The sequence below is a fragment of the Cryptomeria japonica genome, chromosome 6 (assembly GCF_030272615.1).
Source record: "Cryptomeria japonica chromosome 6, Sugi_1.0, whole genome shotgun sequence".
NCBI classification, from domain to species: domain Eukaryota; kingdom Viridiplantae; phylum Streptophyta; class Pinopsida; order Cupressales; family Cupressaceae; genus Cryptomeria; species Cryptomeria japonica.
The window spans coordinates 202,186,533-202,207,804 of record NC_081410.1 but is presented as its reverse complement, the minus strand read 5'-3'; positions in this window follow the sequence as shown (position 1 = coordinate 202,207,804).

Genomic DNA, 21,272 nt, shown 5'->3' with positions numbered 1-21,272 from the left:
TCAAGTATTCTATTCAGGAATGCAGATTTCACATCAATCTGATACACTTTGAATCCCATGAAGGCTGCATATGCAAGTAGCATTCGAACTCCTTCCAATCTAGCTACTGCAGCAAAGGTTTCTCCATAGTCTTCTCCTTCTTCTTGAGAATATCCCTTACATACCAATCTGCTTTGTTTCTTACCACTGTGCCATCTTCATTCAGCTTATTTCTAAAAACCCATTTGGTGCCAATAACATTTTTGTGCTTAGGTCTAGGTACCAAAGACCATGTACCATTCTTTTCTATCTGGTCAAGTTCCTCTTCCATTGCCTTAATCTAGTCTTCATCTTTGTGTGCCTCTTTAAATGTTTTGGGCTCAAATTTAGAAATCATGCAAGAATTCTCTCTGACCTTTCTTCTTGTAAGTATTCCTGCATCCTTATCCCCTATGATCTGCTTTGGATCATGATGTAGCTTTACATACCTAGGAATGATCTTAACTGATTCCTCTTTCTTTTCCTCTTCATCCTCATCTTCATCAGCATCTACTGGTGTAGGAGCACAGTTACTTGTACTTGGTTGTTTTGCAACCGGTTCCCAGAAGGTTACATCCAGTTCATCTACCACTTGCTCGCTACTGGTTTCCTCAGGTTTCTCAGAGGTTTCATCAACTCTAACATTTATACTTTCAACAATTATCTGAGTCCTATTATTAAAACACTTGAGAGCTTTTCTCTTGGTGGAAAACCCTAGGAATATTCCCTCATCACATTTTGCATCAAACTTGCTCTGGTATTCACTTCTCTTGATATAACACTTGCTACCAAACACTCTAAAGTAGCTTACTACTGGAGTCTTACCTATCCAATACTCATAAGGATTTTTATCCTTACCTTTCTTGATGAGTACCCAGTTCATAGTGTAGACTGCAGTGCTCACCGCTTCTCTCCAAAATGTGTGAGCAACCTTCCCTTGAATCAACATCATTCTGGCAGCTTCAACTATAGTCTGGTTTTTCCTTTCTACTAGGCCATTCTATTGTGGAGTCCAAGGGGTAGACAGTTGCCTCTTGATGTCATTCTCTCCATAGTACTTATTGAATTCACCAGAAGTGAACTCACCTCCTTAGTTGGTTCTAAGGCATTTAATCCTCTTACCACTTTCCTTTTCAACTAGTGCTTTGAAGGCTTTAAATTTTCCAAAAGCTTCAGACTTGTCTTTCAAGAATGTGACCCACATCATTCTTGAGAAATCATTAGTAAGAATCATAAAGTACCTATCTCCCTGAACACTCCTAGTTTTCATAGGACCACACAAATCAGTGTGCACAAGATCAAGTAAATTATCTGTTGTGAAAGATTTACCTTTGAAGGTTGAGGAAGAAATTTTCCCCAGTTGACATTCTCTGCACAAAGGATTCTCCGGTTTGTTCAACATAGGCAATCCTCTAACGGCCTTGATCTTACTAGCCTTCACAATATTATCAAAATTCACATGGCAGAGTCTCCTATGCCATATCCAACTATCATCAAACTTAGCCATTAGACATTGACTGATATTTGTATTTAACTGAAATAAGTTACCTTTGGTCTGCATACCAGTGGCCATCAGTTCACCACTCTTTCCTTTTATTTTGCACACTCCATCTTTGAATTCCAGAGTGAGTCCTTTATCATTCAGCTGGGCAACACTCAAAAGGTAATGCCTGAGACCTTCTACCCAATACACATTATCAGCACTGCTTTTTCCATTTAGAGAGATGGACCCTTTTCCTTTTACCATACATGGTGCATAATTACCAAATCAGACTACACCTCCATTGTACTCTTCCAGAGACAAGAAACTTCCTTTGGTCACCAATCATGTGGTGAGAACATCCACTATCAATAATCCACATTAGAATTATCAAAGCGAGAGACAAGAGACTTCTTATCTGACACATCTTCCTTAATGGCTACAAACACTATGTCTTTGCTTTCTTTAGCTTCTGATTCATCATTAGTGACACCTTCATCGACTACAACAAGACAGTTTCTCCTATTTCCTCCTTTGAACTTTTTAAACTTCTCCGGTTTTTCCTTATTATCACTGTTGGGATAGTTGACAACAATGTGTCCTATCCTAATGCAAGAAAAACATTTCAAAGGGAGCTTACCTCTATATTTTCTAGTTCCCTTAGGAAGTCTCTAGGCAAGAAGAGCTTAAAACTCCATCAGGATCTCCTCATCATCTATATCCCTTCTTTGTCTGGGTTCACAACTGGTTCCAACTTCTTTTCCCTTTCTAGATAGTGCACCAGATGCTCTAAAGGTTGATTTGGTCTTCTGAACACTGCCATCATAACTGTTTAGCTCATATACGGTCAACTTAGCAATGATGAAGTCAAGAGATACCTTTGTCTTGTCAATAGATCTCAACTCCTGAACAGCGGCAACCCTTATTGCATAGACCGGTAACAAAGATCTCAAGACCTTGCTGACAATAGTGGAATCATACATTATACCTCATGCAATCTTGATGTCTCCAACAATAGTTTTAATTCTTATCCCATATTTTTGAATGGTCTCTCCTTCAACCATCCGCATGTCTTCAAATTTTCCCCTAAGGCTCTCTTCCTTATCTTGCTTCACATGCTCATCACTGCCATAGATAGACTCCAGAGTATCTCATACATCTTTGGGATTGCCTTTATCCTAAACATCTATAAACTCAATATCAGATAGACTACTGATAAGAGCTTCCATGACTTGCCCATTCTCCTAAATTTCTCTTCTTTGATCATCGATGGGAGTACCAGTAGGGACAATATAAGTATTCTCAACATAGTTCTAGTGTTGAGCACCCATGCTTTTAATGTAGATCTTCATTTTTTCCTTCCATATCTTAAAGTTATCTATGTTGAACTTAGGACCTTCCCTCTTCATCATTAGAATAGGATCTTTTCCTCAAGTGGTTAAGCTTATAACACAGAGGACCTAGAGGATGCTCTGATACCAATTGATGAATAATGATGAATAGTGAATACCCAATAGATACTAAGAGGGGGGGGGGGGGTGAATCAGTATGGACAAAAACTTCTTCAATAACTTAAACTGCAAAGACTGCACTTAACTGGTAGACAATATCAACAATCCAAATCAAGGCACTACCGGTAAAACACAATATGACTGTAAAAGACATAAATTGGTAACATCTAGATCTACTCAAAACCTAGTATCCCATCTCAACTTCACCCATATGCTTAACAAAGTAATACATCAGAAATACAATGACCATTAGATCAACTTGCATTACCGCTTAACAGAAAACACTAAAACATCACATGAAAAAGCATCACATAGCACACTGCTTTTTCACATGGAAACCCAATTGGGAAAAACCACGATGGAGATGAATACCCACAATTTGTTCTTGAACTCTTCTGAAGTTTTCTCTGTTAGGAGCCTAGTTCGGTTAAAGACTTTACAACTGGTTCTGCTAGGAACCGATCCTGCTAGGGATCACCTGGTTAAGGGATGGCTAAATACACGGTTAAAGGTTAAAACCCTGTTAAAGGTTACCTTGTAAGAGGATTTGAAGAACTCAATGATTTTGAGTCACCCTATTAAAGGATTTACAAAAAGTCTATTAAAGCTACCCGGTAAAGGGATTTTCCATCTGCTAAAATGGTTAGAAGTCAACAGGTAATACAGTGATCTGATAACAACACTTAATGCCAAGGCAGATCCACTTCGGTTCCTTTACATCTGCAATCACACTCTGCAAATCTTTTCTTACTCCTTAGGTCTGGCAAGAATCACCTCACATACATTCATTTGCCAACAACTTCAAATAAAAATCATCATCAACCTTATAGACAACAATAAGGTCGGTGGCCAAAACCTAAAACCCTAAGCATCTAGGTTAACAATACAGTCGGTCCAATCCTGGCTATTTAAACACATTGCATCGGGTAGAACAATCTTGAACAAATCTCAACATGTTCTCCATCGTCTGTTCTTCACCGCTTCTGGAAGGTTGATGTGGTAATGCGATCTAATCTTCATTTCAATGCTAACTCATCACAGGATGTCATCGATCAAATCACACAGACTTGGAATGCATCAACTAGAAACCCTGAAGCTGAGACTACCAACCGGTAGTCATATCAAATGAAACCCTGATACAAACTTTTCATATACCGGTTCACACTCCAACATACCGGTTCACTTTTTGCATATAGTGGTTCATACCATCATACCGGTTCACTTGCCATTTTGCTTACTTCACTATACCGGTTCATACTTCAGTATATTGACATCAATGACAACAGACAATCCCATCATGTCATCAAATGTTGTACATATGCCAACAGAAAGTACATATACTCATCAAAGACCTGCTTTCCTAAACTTTTTGAATGACGAGATTTCATCTTTGGACCACAAACAGGACATGCCAATTTTCCCTTTGTTTGAAGACCTACAAGACAATGTATAATTGGAATAAATATGATAATTTTTTGAATTATAATGTTCATGCACAACTTAAACACTATAACATACCACAAAAATGTGTTATCGCTGCTGCATCGTGTATTGTCCATAGAAGCATCACACGGAATTGAAATTGTCTTTGTCCTATTGGTCTAGAGACATCATACATAGTGACACCATTCCATAACTCCAGTAACTCATTAATAAGAGGCTCGATATATACATTCATATCTTTAAATTGGTACTTACCTAATCGAATGAACAAAAACATTACATAATTATTATGACCATTTTACTACAATATTTATAATTAAATGTAGACGACTATATTTAAATGATAAAATACCTGGAACAATCATGGCCAACATTATGTGCTCCCTCTTTATTGGCATCCATGGAGGAATGTTATTGTTGATAACAAAAACAGGCCACATTGAGTAAACAGATCTCATCTCTCCAAATGGATTGACACAGTCCCCTGCCAATGAAAGCCTGAGATTATGAGGTTCTTCTTTAAAGTGTGGCCACTTTTCCTTTATATCCATAAATGTTGAACCATCCACAAACATTCGAATAATGTCATCTTGACTTCTATTGCATGTATGGTAATCCATAAATTGTGCCAAGCTAGTGCACTTGAATAATTGTTGCATACGTGGAATAATGGGAATATAGCGAAGAACCTTGCGAGGAACCCTTTTTGTTATTTGATCTATTTGATATCTACTGATATGACATTCAGGGCATTCAATTTGAAATTCATGTTGTTTGTGATATATAATATGATCATTGGGACAAGCATATATTGCTTGATACTCCATTCCAATATCTTTCACAATGGCAGATAATTCTCGGTATGAGCGAGGTAGAATATTTGATGGTGGTAACAAAAAATCACCTATCAATCTACAACAAAAAAATATAATTTGTTAATATAAAGAATATTAATGGTACAACATGATTCACAGTTTATTGTGACATATATGACATACCTTAACATATGTGAGATTGTTATGTTGGATAAACCATTCATAACCTTCAAGTTCACCAACAACAATACAACAGAGAAAAGAGTTGTCTGCGAACCTTTGTAAAGGGCCTCATATGCCTTCTCAAGTAGAGGGACATCATGAACAACATCAAGGTCATTTTCATCATCATGATCAGCTGCGTGAGTACTAAATGTGTCATGGATCAATGTATTTGTACCATCATCTTCAATTGTGTTTTGTGGCTCATGATCATCATCTTCCATGGGATCATTATCTTCAGCTTTGATATTCACACCTCCATGTTTGTCCACTTAGAAAACCATATTCTTCGGGTTGTGTTGATCCATACCATGTGCTCTGGGGTGCTCGACCTACATAAAATTGATAAACATAAATAAACCATGATCATGATCTCATCATCAAGTGATTTATTATGTATATAAATTGTTAAAACAATATAATGAAAAACCTACCAATGGATGATAATAATGTCCACCTTCAATGTGACCATGCAACCTACAATGTTTCTTAGCTGTTCTAATTAGAAGTCTTCTAGTCTTTAACCCCTTACAAATTTTGCAGGGACAATAACATTTTCCATCACCTTTTATTTTCATGTTAGACCACAATCTAACAATTGTCTCCTTATTTTGTTGTTCGTTGATATTGTCTGACATGGTCTTTCTTCACAGGCAAGAAAATTGGGCTATAGAACTAGTTATATAGAAGTTGAAATATTAGTTATGAAATCACGTTTCAGTATAATATACCAAATTGAATTACTTGAAAATAGAAATTATCATCATTGAACCAAAACCATTTAACTCTTCTTTTTCATCTCAAAACATATCTAATGGCTTTGTGGTATGCAATCCTTGTATCATATCTTAAGTTGACTAATGTCTACTTGGGGTAATCCATGAGTGCCTAATGTGAATTCAGTGTCCTAAACATTGGGGAGACCTTATCTGACTTACCTAATCAATGTGGTTTCTGTCCTAATATGAAATGTTGAGTTCTACCCTTGCCTCTGCATCAAACTTCTCACATCATGTTTCTTCAACACAACACACTAATATGAATTAAGCCAACACCACGAGGATAGGGTCAAGTATCATGGCAACTAATCATAATACGTGAAGACAGGGTTCACACATAAGTGTTGGCTCTCAACAATTCCACACTTCTAAAATTGTCAGTCTCAAGACTTCTCCTATTGGGTAAGCACTCATTGATGGCCACAAGGCCAAATCAATGTATGTAGGCTTCGAACTTCTTACTCTAGGCTAAGAGGACCCTACACAAGGTCTATGAACACTCATTTGGTATTACAATAGAAAGAGCCTTCCTCTAGAACTTTTTTTGCAACGCACACATCAATATTGGTAATAATTGTTATGATGGATGGTCTATTAGGATGGTAAATAAAATTCTTATTCTTTTTCCACCCTTTGAAACTACAAGGTGTTTGACTTGGCAGGGTCCCCACACATCACTTCAACAACAAACATTAGGCAATTCAACCTTTTGTCTTCTCAATGCATTTTTTTTTGTCTTTCAATGGTTTTCTCAGTCCGATACATAGGGATATCAGACCTTTCATGGCATCATCACACGCGCCTTCCAATATGTAGTCCTTTCATATTTTAGGTGCCTACACACTATGTGTTGGCAAATGCACACTCCAATGAGATATTGTAGGTGATTAAAGGTATTGTCATTGATGGCAACCTTATAATCATGCAATACCAGTAGGTGCACACTGACATTGGCACCAACAGACTCTACATCGGCATACAGAACACCGACATCGAAAAGGAAGATTACCGGTACCCTGGCCGACAACAATTTTGTATTAATGTATTTTGTAATTAATTGTAAAATCTTTTGTAAGTCGACATGGCAGATTGTAATATGACTCATATATGTATGATATCATTGTAGATCATTTTAGCATATAATAGGATATGACATGATGCGAAATATGAATAGAAGGCAGCAGACCTAATATGCGAATTAGTGGTTAAGAGTTTATGTATGTAGCAAAGCTTAAACCGGTACTGAATCTAGCATAGCAGATGCTAATCTAAAGTAGTACAAGACATTGGATTTGTATAATCCATTTTTGTAAGTCAGTGTGACTTCTTTTGTAATTGAGCAGTGAGCTCTAGGCACTTGGCCTTCCTGCATGTGCATGCCCCTATTGTAGCAGTAATATTCTCTTATTGGCTAGTAAGTGAATATTGTGGATCACAAATCCCACTGAGGTTTTTCCCACACTGGGTTTTCTCGTTAAAATATTGTGTTATGGTGTGCTTTCATGTTGTGGTTGTTATTCTTATTTGCTGCATTATTTTTGGTTTACCGCTACACAGTTTTAATATGCTTTTCATGTTATAAGTTAAGAAAATATTATTACCGGTCAGATACTAATTCACCCCCACCCCCCCTCCCCCCCCCCTCTCAGTATCTTTGGGAATACTAGCACTATGTTGTTGTTAAGTATTGATGTAGTCTTAAGACATCTCATGACTCCATTACATTTCCACACTTGGGTTTACAAACACAACTTTGTCAAAACAAAAACAATATCACTAGTAAAACTATGACTATGACAATCAATACCCTTAGGGCAGTCATAGAAATTTAATCTATTTCATTTGGTTTTGATCGAAAAACCCTTCCAAAGGTTGCATAGGTTCCCCTCACCCCTCTCTCTATCAACAACCACTTCAAAATACCAATCACTTGGTCTTCCCACGAAATTCTTCACTCTTACTGCCTTTTACTGACTGATATATAGAGATATAAGACTGTCCTCATGCCCAAACGTACCAAATCTAATTTGGAGCCCTGCACACAATATAATATGATACATATCATGAAAAAATTTATTCCCACACATTTGGGTGAATTTATATGCATGGGAGACCAAACTATACATTATTTACTCCTCTCGGTAAACACTTTGCAGGGTTTTGACATTGTTTGGAAAAACTATGATATCTAATTTAAAACACAATGAGATTCAATGCCACAAAAATAAAAAATTAATTTAACTCACTACTCTACCACATCCAATTGACTTCCCATCAAATTATGATGATTTTTACAATGAAAAATGAAGAGAATCAGACCAAAATGTCAAAAAATGCACATAAAACCCCAATTTTATTAAGCAAAACTCTTGGATGGCATGCCAAAGGCCTATTTATTCCCATCCAAGTGGGTTACAACCTCAAACCATCATAAACTAACTTTCCAACCATATTTTTAAGAAGTTTCTACAAGAAATGCAAAAGTTGTCATGGCAATATGACAACTTTTTTCCCAATGGACCTCAAACTTTCACAATTAGGTCTCTATTTGTTGTTAGAATGCAATCTATGACTAAGTATTAGAAGATCTTACTAACTTGGGTATCATGCTTTTATGTGTCTCTGACATGACTCCTAGTAACTATATAAGGATCTTACTAGTCCCAAATCTATGCCTTGTCTTTTTGATATGGTTCCTAGTGAGAATATATGAATCTTACTAGTTCTAAATGTCATAACTTTGTGTTTTGCATGCTCCATGTGTGTTACCAATGTTACTCATATTAATCACTTTGTACTTCCCTTTTATCTCAATATTGTAGATTGACCATATCATAAGTCTTGGGAGCTACCACCTTTCCAAACTTGTAGTCATATTGACTCTTCCATATCTTGGTGAAAGAATATTTGGTTTCTCCATATTTTCCCAAGAGTACATGAGCATAATTTCATACTCTTACTAAGAGGGGGATAAATATTGCATCATAAGTTGTATCTCTTTAAAAATATACACTAGGTTTGGACTCACTTTAGTGGTTGTGCCTTATTTATGCCTAATTGTACTTAGGTTTGACAATGTTTCCATATATTTGGTTCATTCTCTTATTCATGATGTTCCTCATGGCTCATTTTTATAGGACTAGGGTCTTGGGAACCCTTATTCAAGGAAATTTGGACTTTTGCAAAATTTCAATTTGAAAAGGTGCAAGGACCATCCATATAAGGTCCATCTTGAAAATTAAATGATAATACCATCCATGCATATTAAATGATATAGTCAAGTAATAAAGAAGGAAAACCATTTCATGAAGTTGTCAAATGATTTTAAAGATGCACAACAGTCCACTAAATGCAATTCACTAAAAAAGAAAATAAAGTATGCTACAAGATAGTGGGTAAGATGCAAGGAATGAAGGTAAATAGACAAAGAAAAACCATGAATATTACCAAGTCAAAAGGAGTAGCTATGACCTCTTAGGTGTTTTTTCACTTGCATAAATTAGACTTCTTAAGGATAGAAACACATGTAGATAGTAGTATGAAGTCTTTTTGACGATTTTTTAATTAGTTGAAGGAATGACTTATTTTAGTTATATCTAACCCAAGACAATTTCAACTCAAAGTAAGGAATAAACCATATGTCCTATAAGTTTGGGAAGATAATTGAGTAGTTGCATAAGGTAGAGAATGACTATAGGGTAGTCTTTGTTTGCATTATGTGAACCGGTATGAGGACATAATGATATTGTATGTTGTCATTGATGTCAATATGTGATATGAGGAGAGAACCGACATATGTGAGAACCGTTATATATGCCAAAGTAAAGCGGAATATTTGTTCAAGGTGAACCGGCATGTAGTCATGGGAACCGGCACATGGAAGCATTAGATGACTACCGGTTGGTAGGTAGTTTCCACTTCAGGATTTCCGATTGGAGTATCTTAAGCCTATGTGACTCAATTGGTGATCTTTATGTGATGAAGTTAGCATGATAACAAAGAACATATAGTGTTGCCACGTAAGCCTTGTGCACGTGAAGGATCTTGCATAAAGAAGAGTGTTCCTATCTAGCTCGGGAATGTGTGAAGTCTGTAAATGGTGATAACGTGTGATGGGTTATTAGCCGCCATGAAATCGGTGGAAAATGAATGATGGAGAATGTCTTGAGATTGGATCAAGACTGTTGCATTCAATACATTATGATCAATGGTCAGGATTGAACCGTTTGAATTCCTTAACCTATTAGGTTTAGGGTTTAGGGTTTATGCTTCTGACCTAACTATTTTCTATAAGGTTGATGTTGTGATTCTTTCAGATTTTGGTTGGAAAAAGTTGTGTGTGTGTATCTAAGAGAAGAGATATGTGATTCTTGCCAGACCAGAGGAGAGAAGTCATATTTGCAGAGTGTAAGTGCAGAAGGTGAAGAGGAGCTTAAGTGGATCTGCATTGGCATTGAGTGATATTATCAGGTCATTGATATACCTGTTGATCTTTAACTACTTCAACAATTATGAAATCCCCTAACAGGGTAGCCTTAACTGGCTTGTTGAAAATCCTCTAACAAGGTAACTCGAAGCTACTAAGTCATTGATATCCTTTAGCTATTGAGTTCTTGAAATCCTCTAACAAGGTACCCTTAACTAGGTATTGTAGCCATCCCTTAACCGGGTGATCCCTAACAGGATTGGTTCCTAACAGAACCTATTGTATCTATCTTTAACCGGAAAAGGCTCCTAACAGAGCGGACTTCCAAAGAGTTCAAAAACAAGCTTGTGGGTATTCATCCCCACCATGGTTTTTCCCAGTTGGGTTTCCACGTGAAAAATATGTGTGTCATGTGTGATGTTATGATTGTTTTCTAATTAAGTGGTGATGCATATTGATCTTGCTGTAATATGTACATCTTTGATGGTAGATTGCATGTTCATGCAATAGAGTGAAATGGGAATGAAGAGTTAGATTATATGAGAAGATAAGTGTCAACCGGTCTTTGCTCATCTTATTGACACTGGGTTCTGTCGGTTGAACTCTGTTGAAGGACCGGTGCTGCTGTTTGTCTGTCAGTGCATAAGTGTTAGTTGACAAACCAGTTTAAGGTTGAGATTTTGCCTGTATTGATTCACCCCCCCCCCTCTCAGTACCGGTTTGGTACTATTCGTTCATCATTAAGTTATCAGTCTTGTGACTCTTTTAGCTCAATTAGAAAATGTACCAAGTATCTAGGAGCTTACAAAGCCAATTCAACCATATTTCAAGTGAAAATGCAACAAAAAGAGTAAAAGCTTTGAATACACCTCAAAAATCACTCCTAGGTGGCCAAGTAGGTGGAAATAGTCTTTTCCAGCTTTTTTTTTCTTCATATATGCAGCCCTATATTCTCTTTATTATTTGAGATGAGATATAGGACTCCTAGGGCTTAGTTCATCTTAGTTCTTTAAATTCTATGCCAAGTGTTTTAACTAAAAAAATTCTTACAGCAAGAGATATTATTTAATATCATTTAAGGTTGCAGTAGTGCAAGGAACATCAATATGAAAAGAGAAGGGATGAAGAAGTCAGGGACCTTGAAATTATACATCAGAACTATGATACAACTAGCTAGGATAGAATTTCCCCCTCATTGGGAAAGCCATTTGACTCCTATCAAGATAGCTGAACAAAGCCAAAGAAGGTGGATAAAGAAAAGGGAGAGAAGAAGGTTAATGAAGAGGGAGATGTTGAAGAGGAAGAAAAGAACCAGAAAGATCAACAAAAAGAAAATGAAGAAGATTAAGATGTGTAACCTAGTTTGATGTTTTATCTAGTTTTGGACTTGAAAATTATTTATGCCTTGACAATATTTTATGTTTAATGGCTCATGGAAACTCACGATCTAGTCACTACAGTATATGAAACTCACAAGAATATGAAACTCTCTCATGACAAATGAGAAGAACTAAGGAAGAAAGGCCTATCTTTTTATTGCAGGAAGAAATGGGAAAGAGGACACACTTGTAAACAAGATGAAACATAAGAGGGAAAGATGTGTTTTTATGTGCAAATATCCATGGGCACCCAGGCATAAATGTAATGCAAGGAATCTTTAAAGAAAGAACATGTGTTATAAATGCAAAGAAAAATGGGAACTAGGACATATATGTGGATGCCAACTACGAAAAATAGAGGCAATATCTGATGAAAAAGAAAAAGGAAAAAAGAAAGATATGGTGAAGGAGACCATAAGAGAATCCCATCAAAAGAAGAGGGGACAATTGAAGAATGGAGTTTTGTGGAGAAACCAATCCAATAATCACAACACCCTCAAAAATATGATAGATGAAACCTCTTCATAGAACCTCAAGGTTCCATCATTAAGTAAAGAGTGAATGCATTCTACTAAATAAGAAGGATCTAATAATAGTACATATATTGGCATGTGTATACTTCGTACTTGGTTCATGTTTAATGTATTTTCAAGAATGGTGCTTAACAACTAAGAGAATAAAAAGAAACAAGAATTTATTCAAAACAGAACATTATGTTTAAGGTCATAGATGTGCGGCATGCTTCTAGACAATATATGGAAAGTTTGCCCTTATTTTGTCTCATGATTACAATTGATGAGAGAAAACTTGTCTTAATATTAAAAACCTTGGGAGGGGGCTGATATATTTGATCATCTAAACCTAAAGTTGCTTGAGGACAAGCAAATTTGGGAGGGGAGGACTGTGATGCCCCCGATTTGAACAACTAACATTTCTTCACGGAAGGTCCAAATGATGAAATTGTCTTACACGATAAGACTTCACAATTTCATGGAGGAAATCACTAATTTACTATAGTCAAGCTTATATGGATTAAAGACAATAAATATCAACCCTCACCATTAATCTCTAGAGATGGTGAATATTTAAGAGTGATAACATATTAAGGGTGTGTAATAATTTGAAGAGGCATGCTAGTTGTTAGGATGAGACATCATGGTTTAGGAGGGGACACCACCACTCCAACAATCACACCTTATTGAGTGGTCACCACTTTTGTACCCAATGAAGAGATATAAGTAGTGCACTCCCAATAGTTAGAAGATCATTAAACCAAACACTTAATACTTGATAAGGCACTGAATATAAAATAGATTGATTAATTAATACTATTTGTTATGAATTCCTTTGTATATAATAGAATGGATGTTGGATTAATGAATATACTTCTACACACTAATCATTGAGAAATACATTGTTGGCGGTTCTATTATTACCCAGTCTAGTATCGATCTGATCTTGTTGGGGAAGCATCTCGCGATCAAACCACAAGGTCTCACTGCCGATTAGTCTACTGTAACCAGGGTTCACCCTCTAATTTGTGAAATTTTGCAACTTATTTATTTTATGCTAAGTATATGTCTGATACTAGAATCTTTCATACGATTGAGTACTTCCAACCATGGTAGAAGGGAAGGAGGCTTGCAAGAGTGGTACGGTGATGGTTCTGTGTGGGAAAAGGGTTACAAAGCATACTTCCCTTGGGCGTACAAGAGATGGCTTCTATGGAAACCTATTGTAACCTCTTTCCCCTGTCATGGTAAAGATTCAAATCCGAAATTCTAAAATTCCTCATCCAAATATTATGCAAATCCAAAATTCCTCATGAAAATATTATGCAAATATGAAATTCCTCATGCAATTATTATGCGAATGCAAAGATTCAATGAATGAAGGTGAAGATTAAACAATTCCTCATATTATGCAAATCCGAAATGAAGGTAAAGTTCAACAATTCCTCATATTATCCAAATCCAAAATGAAGGTGAAGATCCTACCTCGAATGGTGAGTGAGTCATTTGATCTTGCCAAGGGTTGAGCTCGATGCGGAAGCCTGCACGAGATTGAATGCACAAATGAATTGCCCTCTTTTTTCTTCTTTTTTTAAGTAATGCCCGTTGCTGTCAAAATTTTGATGAACGTGGGCACTTTTTCAGAAAAAAATCAAATTTGGTCATAATATACCTTCTCTGTCGGAAACCTCCATTGGAATTCTAGACCAAATGTATTAGTGAACAAACTGAAAGATACGCTTGTGAAGTTCCAAACCATGAACCACCTGAACAAGGGACACACATTAACGTCCCAAACACTCTCCAAAATCCGCACAACATAAAGAATCAATTCCAAAGCAATACAAAGTGGAAATCACAAATCTGCAATACAAATCCAACAAAAAAACTAATCATCCACCAGATCACATAACTCAATCAAATCACCTTCTGAAACACTAAAACTCATATTGAATCAACTAGAGATAAGTATCTCAAAACCCATTAATCCACATCACCATATTGGCAACCAAACCAACTCTCTACAACACCAAAGCACAAGAAACACAGGAATATGTTGACATCAATGACAACAACCCATTCCAAGAACTCTAATATCCAACAATCTCCCCCTTTGTCATTGATGGCAACATATGAATTTGAAAAAAAATCAAAGAAAAGAAAGAAATAAACTCTAGCAATCTCCCACTGAGATCATGCATACATAGCTCTCTACTTGATATGGATAAGGTAGTTTTAAACATGCATCTCTCCCCCTTTGACATCAATGCTAAAGGCATATACAAATCATTATTATCTCCCTCTTAGAGAAAACTCACAAATTTGAACAACTGAATCACACACTGACTATTCCCCCTGAGTAGCAGCACCCACTCATCAATCAGGATAACAAGATAAGACTAAAGTCCACCAAATTGATGCAACTCAATGCATCTAGTTCACACCAGGAGGGGAAATTACCCCTAAATTCTCTCTTAGATATACAAATGTATCTACAGGCAAAGACTTCGTGAAGATATCTGCAATCTATTCCTTTATACATACATACTCCAATCTGACTTTTTTCTCATTCACCTTCTCTTTGAAGAAATGAAATTTGATTGATATATGTTTTATCTTAGAATGCAACACTAGATCTTAGAGATATTGATAGAACTTAAATTTTCATTATATATAAAAGTAGGCTTATTATAAACAACTCTAATATCCTTCAACATCTGCTTCATTGAAATTACTCGAGTACAATTGCTAGCAGCAGAAAAGTATTCAACTTCTATAGTAGATAGAGAAATAGCATCTTGCTTCTTACTTGCCCAACAAATCAACTTCTTTCCCAAAAATAATGCTCCATTGGTAGTGCTACTTCGGTCATCAACATCACCTCCCCAATCAATATCTGTATAAGCACTCAAAATGAAATCATCATTCTTCGAATACCACAAATCATATTCAATTTTTCCCTTCAAATATTTCAATATCATGTTCACAGCAGTAACACGACTTTCCTTAGGATCATCCAGGAATCTTGCAACAAGACATACAACATTCATAATGTCAGGCCTATTCTAAGTCAAATATAGTAGTCCACCAATCATAGATCTATACAAGGTCTAGCTAGCCTTTAGAGATTCATCATCTTTTGTCATATTCCATCCAGTTACCATAGGAGTTCCAACAGGTTTGGAATCATCTAACCCATACTTCTTCAGTAATTCCTTCACATACTTTGATTGAGATATGAAAATGCCTCTGTCAGTCTGTGTAATTTGCAATCCAAGAAAGAATTTAATATCTCCTATCATAGACATCTCAAACTCTTTTTGCATATCATGAGAAAACTTCTTACTCAAATCATCATCTCCTTCAAAAATAATGTCATCAACAAAAACTTCAATGATTAAAATATAATCATTATCAATCTAAAAGTATAAATTACTATTAGCAGTACCTTTACATAATCCCAACTTCATCAAATACCTATCCAAACTGGCATACCAATCTCTAGAGGCTTTTTTAAGTCCATACAATGCTTTCTTCAATCTGCATACCATGTCTCCTTCATCTATCAATGAAAATCCATTTGGTTTCTTTATGTAGACTTCCTCTTCCAATTCGCCATTCAAAAAGGCTGAATTCACATCCATCTGATATACCTTGGATTTCTTATGAGCAGTATATGCAAGAAATAATCTAACATCTTCAATTCTAGCTACTAGAGCAAAAGACTCCTCAAAATCAATACCTTCCATTTGTGAATATCCCTTAGATACCAGTCTTGCTTTGTTTCTAACAACTTCTTTATCTTCATTTAGCTTATTTCGGAACACCCATTTAGTACCAATTAAATTATTGTCTTTATGTCTCAGAACAAGTTCCCATGTATTATTTTTCTCAATTTGATTTAACTCTTCTTCCATGGCTTTTATCTAATTTCCATTTTTACAAGTTTTAGCAACATCTTTAGGATCAATTTTGGAAATCAAACATCTGAATGATTTAATCTTACATACATGGGGGTCTTCTGATTGTTCTGATTTTCACTCTCTTGAACTTCTTCTTTGCTAGTAGCATCTGGATTTACTGACTCTTCTGGATCACTTTGTTTCATGCTCTGAGTTTGCATTTTCTTTGAAGTAACATCTTGATCATCAGATTCATGTCTACATGCTCTGATTTGCTTCTCAGTCTTTTGGTGTAACACTGGCAAGCCTTTCTCTTAGTAGAATATCCCAAAAATATTTCTTCATCACATCTTGCATCAAAATTTATTGTTTCCTCATCTCTTTTGATATAACATTTGCTTCCAAAGATTCTGAAATATCTAACTGTAGGAACATGACCAAACCTAACTCATAAGGGGTCTTACCAAAATCACCTTTTATATGCACTTGATTGAATGTGTACACAACAATGCTAACAACCTCTCTCCAATACGTATGCAAAACATTTCCTTCAATCATCATAGTTCTAGTAGTATCCAAAATAGTTTTGTTCTTCCTTTCAACAAATCCATTCTATTGAGGGGTTCACGAAGCAGATAATTGTCTCTGGATTCCATGTTCTTCACAAAAGGAATTAAACTCACTAAAAGTGAATTCTCCTGCTTTGTCAAATCTTAAACACTTCAACTTCAATCCTATCTCTGTCTCCACTCTAGCTTTGAATATTTTGAATTACTCTGGTGCTTCATATTTCTCCCTTAGAAAAGTGACCCACATCATCCTGGAATAGGCATCAATCAACAACATAAAGTATCTGTCACCCTACAAGCTTCTCACCCTAGAAGGTCCACATAAATCAGTATGCACAAAATCTAATAACTCATTAGATGTATACAGTTTTCTCTTGAATGAAATTCTTGTTTGCTTTCCCAATTAACAATCTTTACACATCAGATTAGGAGGCTTCACTATCTTAGGAAGATCTCACCAGCATTCAAATGAAACATATTACCTTTAGTTTTAGTTCCTAATGCAATTTTTGTATCGGAACTATTCAAGATATTATATTTCCCATTCTTGAATTGTAAATCATATCCCTTATCAACCATCTATCCAACACTCAAAAGATTATGCTTCAAACCTTCAACATATAAAACATCGTCGGTATTATGCTTACCATTAAGATAAATAGAACCTCTCCCATAGATTACACCAGATTTATTGTCTCAAAATCTCACTAAACCGCCATCATACTTCTCCATATTCACAAATTTACCTTTATCACCTGCCATGTGATGTGAACAACCACTGTCAATCACCCAATCATCTTTCTCTTCAATCTTAGAAGCCAAGGCTTTCTCTTCAATAATGCAGCTTGTAGAATCAGTAGGTACTAGATCATCTTCCTTGACAAAAATGAACACAAATTCATCTTCTGAATTCCCTTTCTTAGACTCCATCTGTCACACCTTCATCAACAGCATAATAACATTTCTTCTTATATCTATACTTTTGATTAGTCTTGTAAGGCTTATCATACTTTGGCACTCTTTCTGATCTTTCAAGACAACTAGAAGAAAAATATCCTATCTTATTGCATGAAAAACATTTCAAAGGTAACTTCCCATCATACTTATCAGCTCCCTTAGGCAATCTTCTTGCAATAAGTGCTTCAAGCTCTTCCAATTTTCTTTCATGTTCTTCCATCTCTCTCATTTCACTTTCATATTTGGAAACCCTAGTTGAACTCTCTCCCAGATCATACTTTTGCTTCCTAGATAAAGTATCTTTAGATCCAATCTTAGCTTTTCCATGTGATTGACCAAGTTCGCTTAATTCAAAAGCAGCAAGCTTACCAACCAACATATCTCTTTTCATAGTTGTCACAGTCCGGATCTCATCAATAGTAGCAACTTTGTGTTTATAAGCAGGAGGCAAGGATCTCAATACTTTAGCTACAATCTCATCTTCTTCAAGGACTCCACCAGCACATCTAATGTTCAATACAAGATCATTCACTTTAGCCATAAAGGATGAATTATTCTCATCTTCTCCCAATCTCAGCAACACATACTTTCTTTTCAAGCTCTATAATTTAGCAACTTTCACATGTTTATCTACTTCATACAAGGTTTATAGCTTCTCCCAAATCTCATGAGCAGTCTGCAATCCCATCACATTAGTCATCTTTGCATCAGTCAGGACACTCAACAATTCTTCTTTAGCTCTTATATTATGTTTAGCATCCTTTATCTCAATTGCAGTAACAGGACCATTCTGAGGAACATTGCAGGCATTCTTTGTGATCTTCTAATAATATTCTCCAAGATATTTCAAGTGACACTCCATCCGGTCCTTTCATATAGTGTAATTACTTCCATTAAATCCTTGACTTTCCTTTTTTGAAAACAACAGTTGACATTCTAGATCTCCTCAAGTGGTCAAACTTCTTCCAAAGGGTCTAGCTCTGATACCAATTGTTGGCAACAACAATACAGGAAAATTGAGAGGGGGGTGAATCAATTTTCACCAAACTAAACAATTTAATCTCAACTTTAGATCTAATCAAGGAAAATAATAACAAAGATAAACACCACATCAACAACATACTTGACACACAAATTTTTGACATGGAAAACCCAGTTAAGGGAAAAACCATGGTGGGAACCTACCCACAATATGATGATACTCTATAGTAGTATATGTAGATATTATAATGGGGAATGCACATGCATTCAAGCACACTGCCTAGAGCTCATTGCTCAAAAACATCAAAGGGCTACAACCCTAGGAAGACTCACTGCCTTGCAAAGTTCAAACAACAATCCCTATTACATGAACTGAAAGAATAGCATCTCCAAATGCTTGATCATAGTTCTAGTTAAGCACAATGTCTACACTACAACACTTCTCTACTCTCCTCCTCACTACCGAGAGATCAATTTGCTTGTTTGCACATGCAGTACTCTCAAAGAATGCATACACAACTATAGACATGCATCTTACATGATTAAAACACCTATTTATACAAATCAACAACCTTAACCCCAAGGTCATCTCAACACATAAAACCTAATTACAAAATTAAATCACACGATACATAAATCAATATACGGACCAATACAATGTCGGTAAGGACATAGCATGGACCCAAATCAAAACCTCAAACACACAATACCATCGAATATCTCACCAAGATCATCTACAACACACAACAACCATCGGGTTGGCTAGAAAGTCGTATAACATGAAGAATACCACCGAACCAATAAAATCTTCAATAACATGCACCATGATCAATTCAAACCACCAAAATACATAGAACATGATTGAAGAACATCATCAAACAACATGAATTCCTCTGCAACAACTCAGATAACTAGAATCATCATCATTTCCCTTCCAGATCTCAAGAACACCAACAACAAACTAAAAGATACACTTGTGAAGTTCCAAATCATGAACCACCCAAATTGGGGACACACATGAACATCCCAAACACTCTCCAAAATCCACACAACATAAAGAATCAATTCTGGAGTAATACAAACCAGAAATCATAACTCTACAATACATAACCAATAGAAAAACCAATCATCCACTAGATCACATAACTCTATCAAATCACCTTCCAAAACACTAAAACTCATACTGAATCAACTAGAGATAAGTATCTCAAAACCCATTAATCTACATCAGCATATCTGCAACCAAACCAACTCTCTACAACACCAAAGCACAAGAAACACAGGAATATGTTGATATCAATGACAACAACACATTCCAACAACTCTAATATCCAACAATATCAAGTTTGTAATTTGCACATGTATTTATTTAATCACTTGTTAGATATCATTATGAGATCCTAGTTTCAAATATTTCATACCCCTTATCATCTACCTCAAATTAATTTAGTGACAAGTTAAAGCTTTGAATTGGGGAGTTATCATTATTATTATTTGTGTCTCTCATATCATCGAACTTATTTTCATAATTACTCAATATGTTTGGTAAGTATAGAACCTTGGCTAAGTTGTATCATCACACAAAAAACTAGTAGTAGTAGACATTATAACCATTTGATTATCTTATGGTATATGAGTACATAAGAACTAGGAATGGTAAGGAAGTTGATGATTATTTAGTCACAAAAATTGGAAATTGATAAATTGAGCTAAGAGAATACTAGAGTGGAGAACTAGTAGAGTAAAATTTGAGGAAGCGTAGTAGAAAGAAGAGTAAAATTTGTAGAAATTAGTTCAAATACAATCATAAGGAGAATAGAGAAAATGGGTGATGACCCTATTAGATGAAAGCCTATATACTACACCTTAATACTCTCAGGTGAATAATTCCTACCTATATTTGAAAGGTTCGGGTAGATAGATTATTATACGATTAGCAAAGTTCAATGATGTAAAGATAAATCAATTTGCAAATACTTTTCAAACAATGAAGCAATCTTGAAGGGGTAAGAGTAGAGGGATTAGAAGTAACTATTTAAGATGTTATTTTATTATACTTATTGGAGAAGAATACCCAACATCCCTAGATGTAGTCTCTCCAAGAATAGAATTCCCCAAGCCTTGAGAAAGATTTGACTTTTCAACTTAGGGTACTAGGTGTATGTCTTTATCATTTTTAGGGAGGGAGGTATCAACCCACGTAATAAGGTATTTCACTTGTAATAAATTCCATTATTTTCTCTATGTTATACATTTCAAATTGTTAAGCCATCTTCAC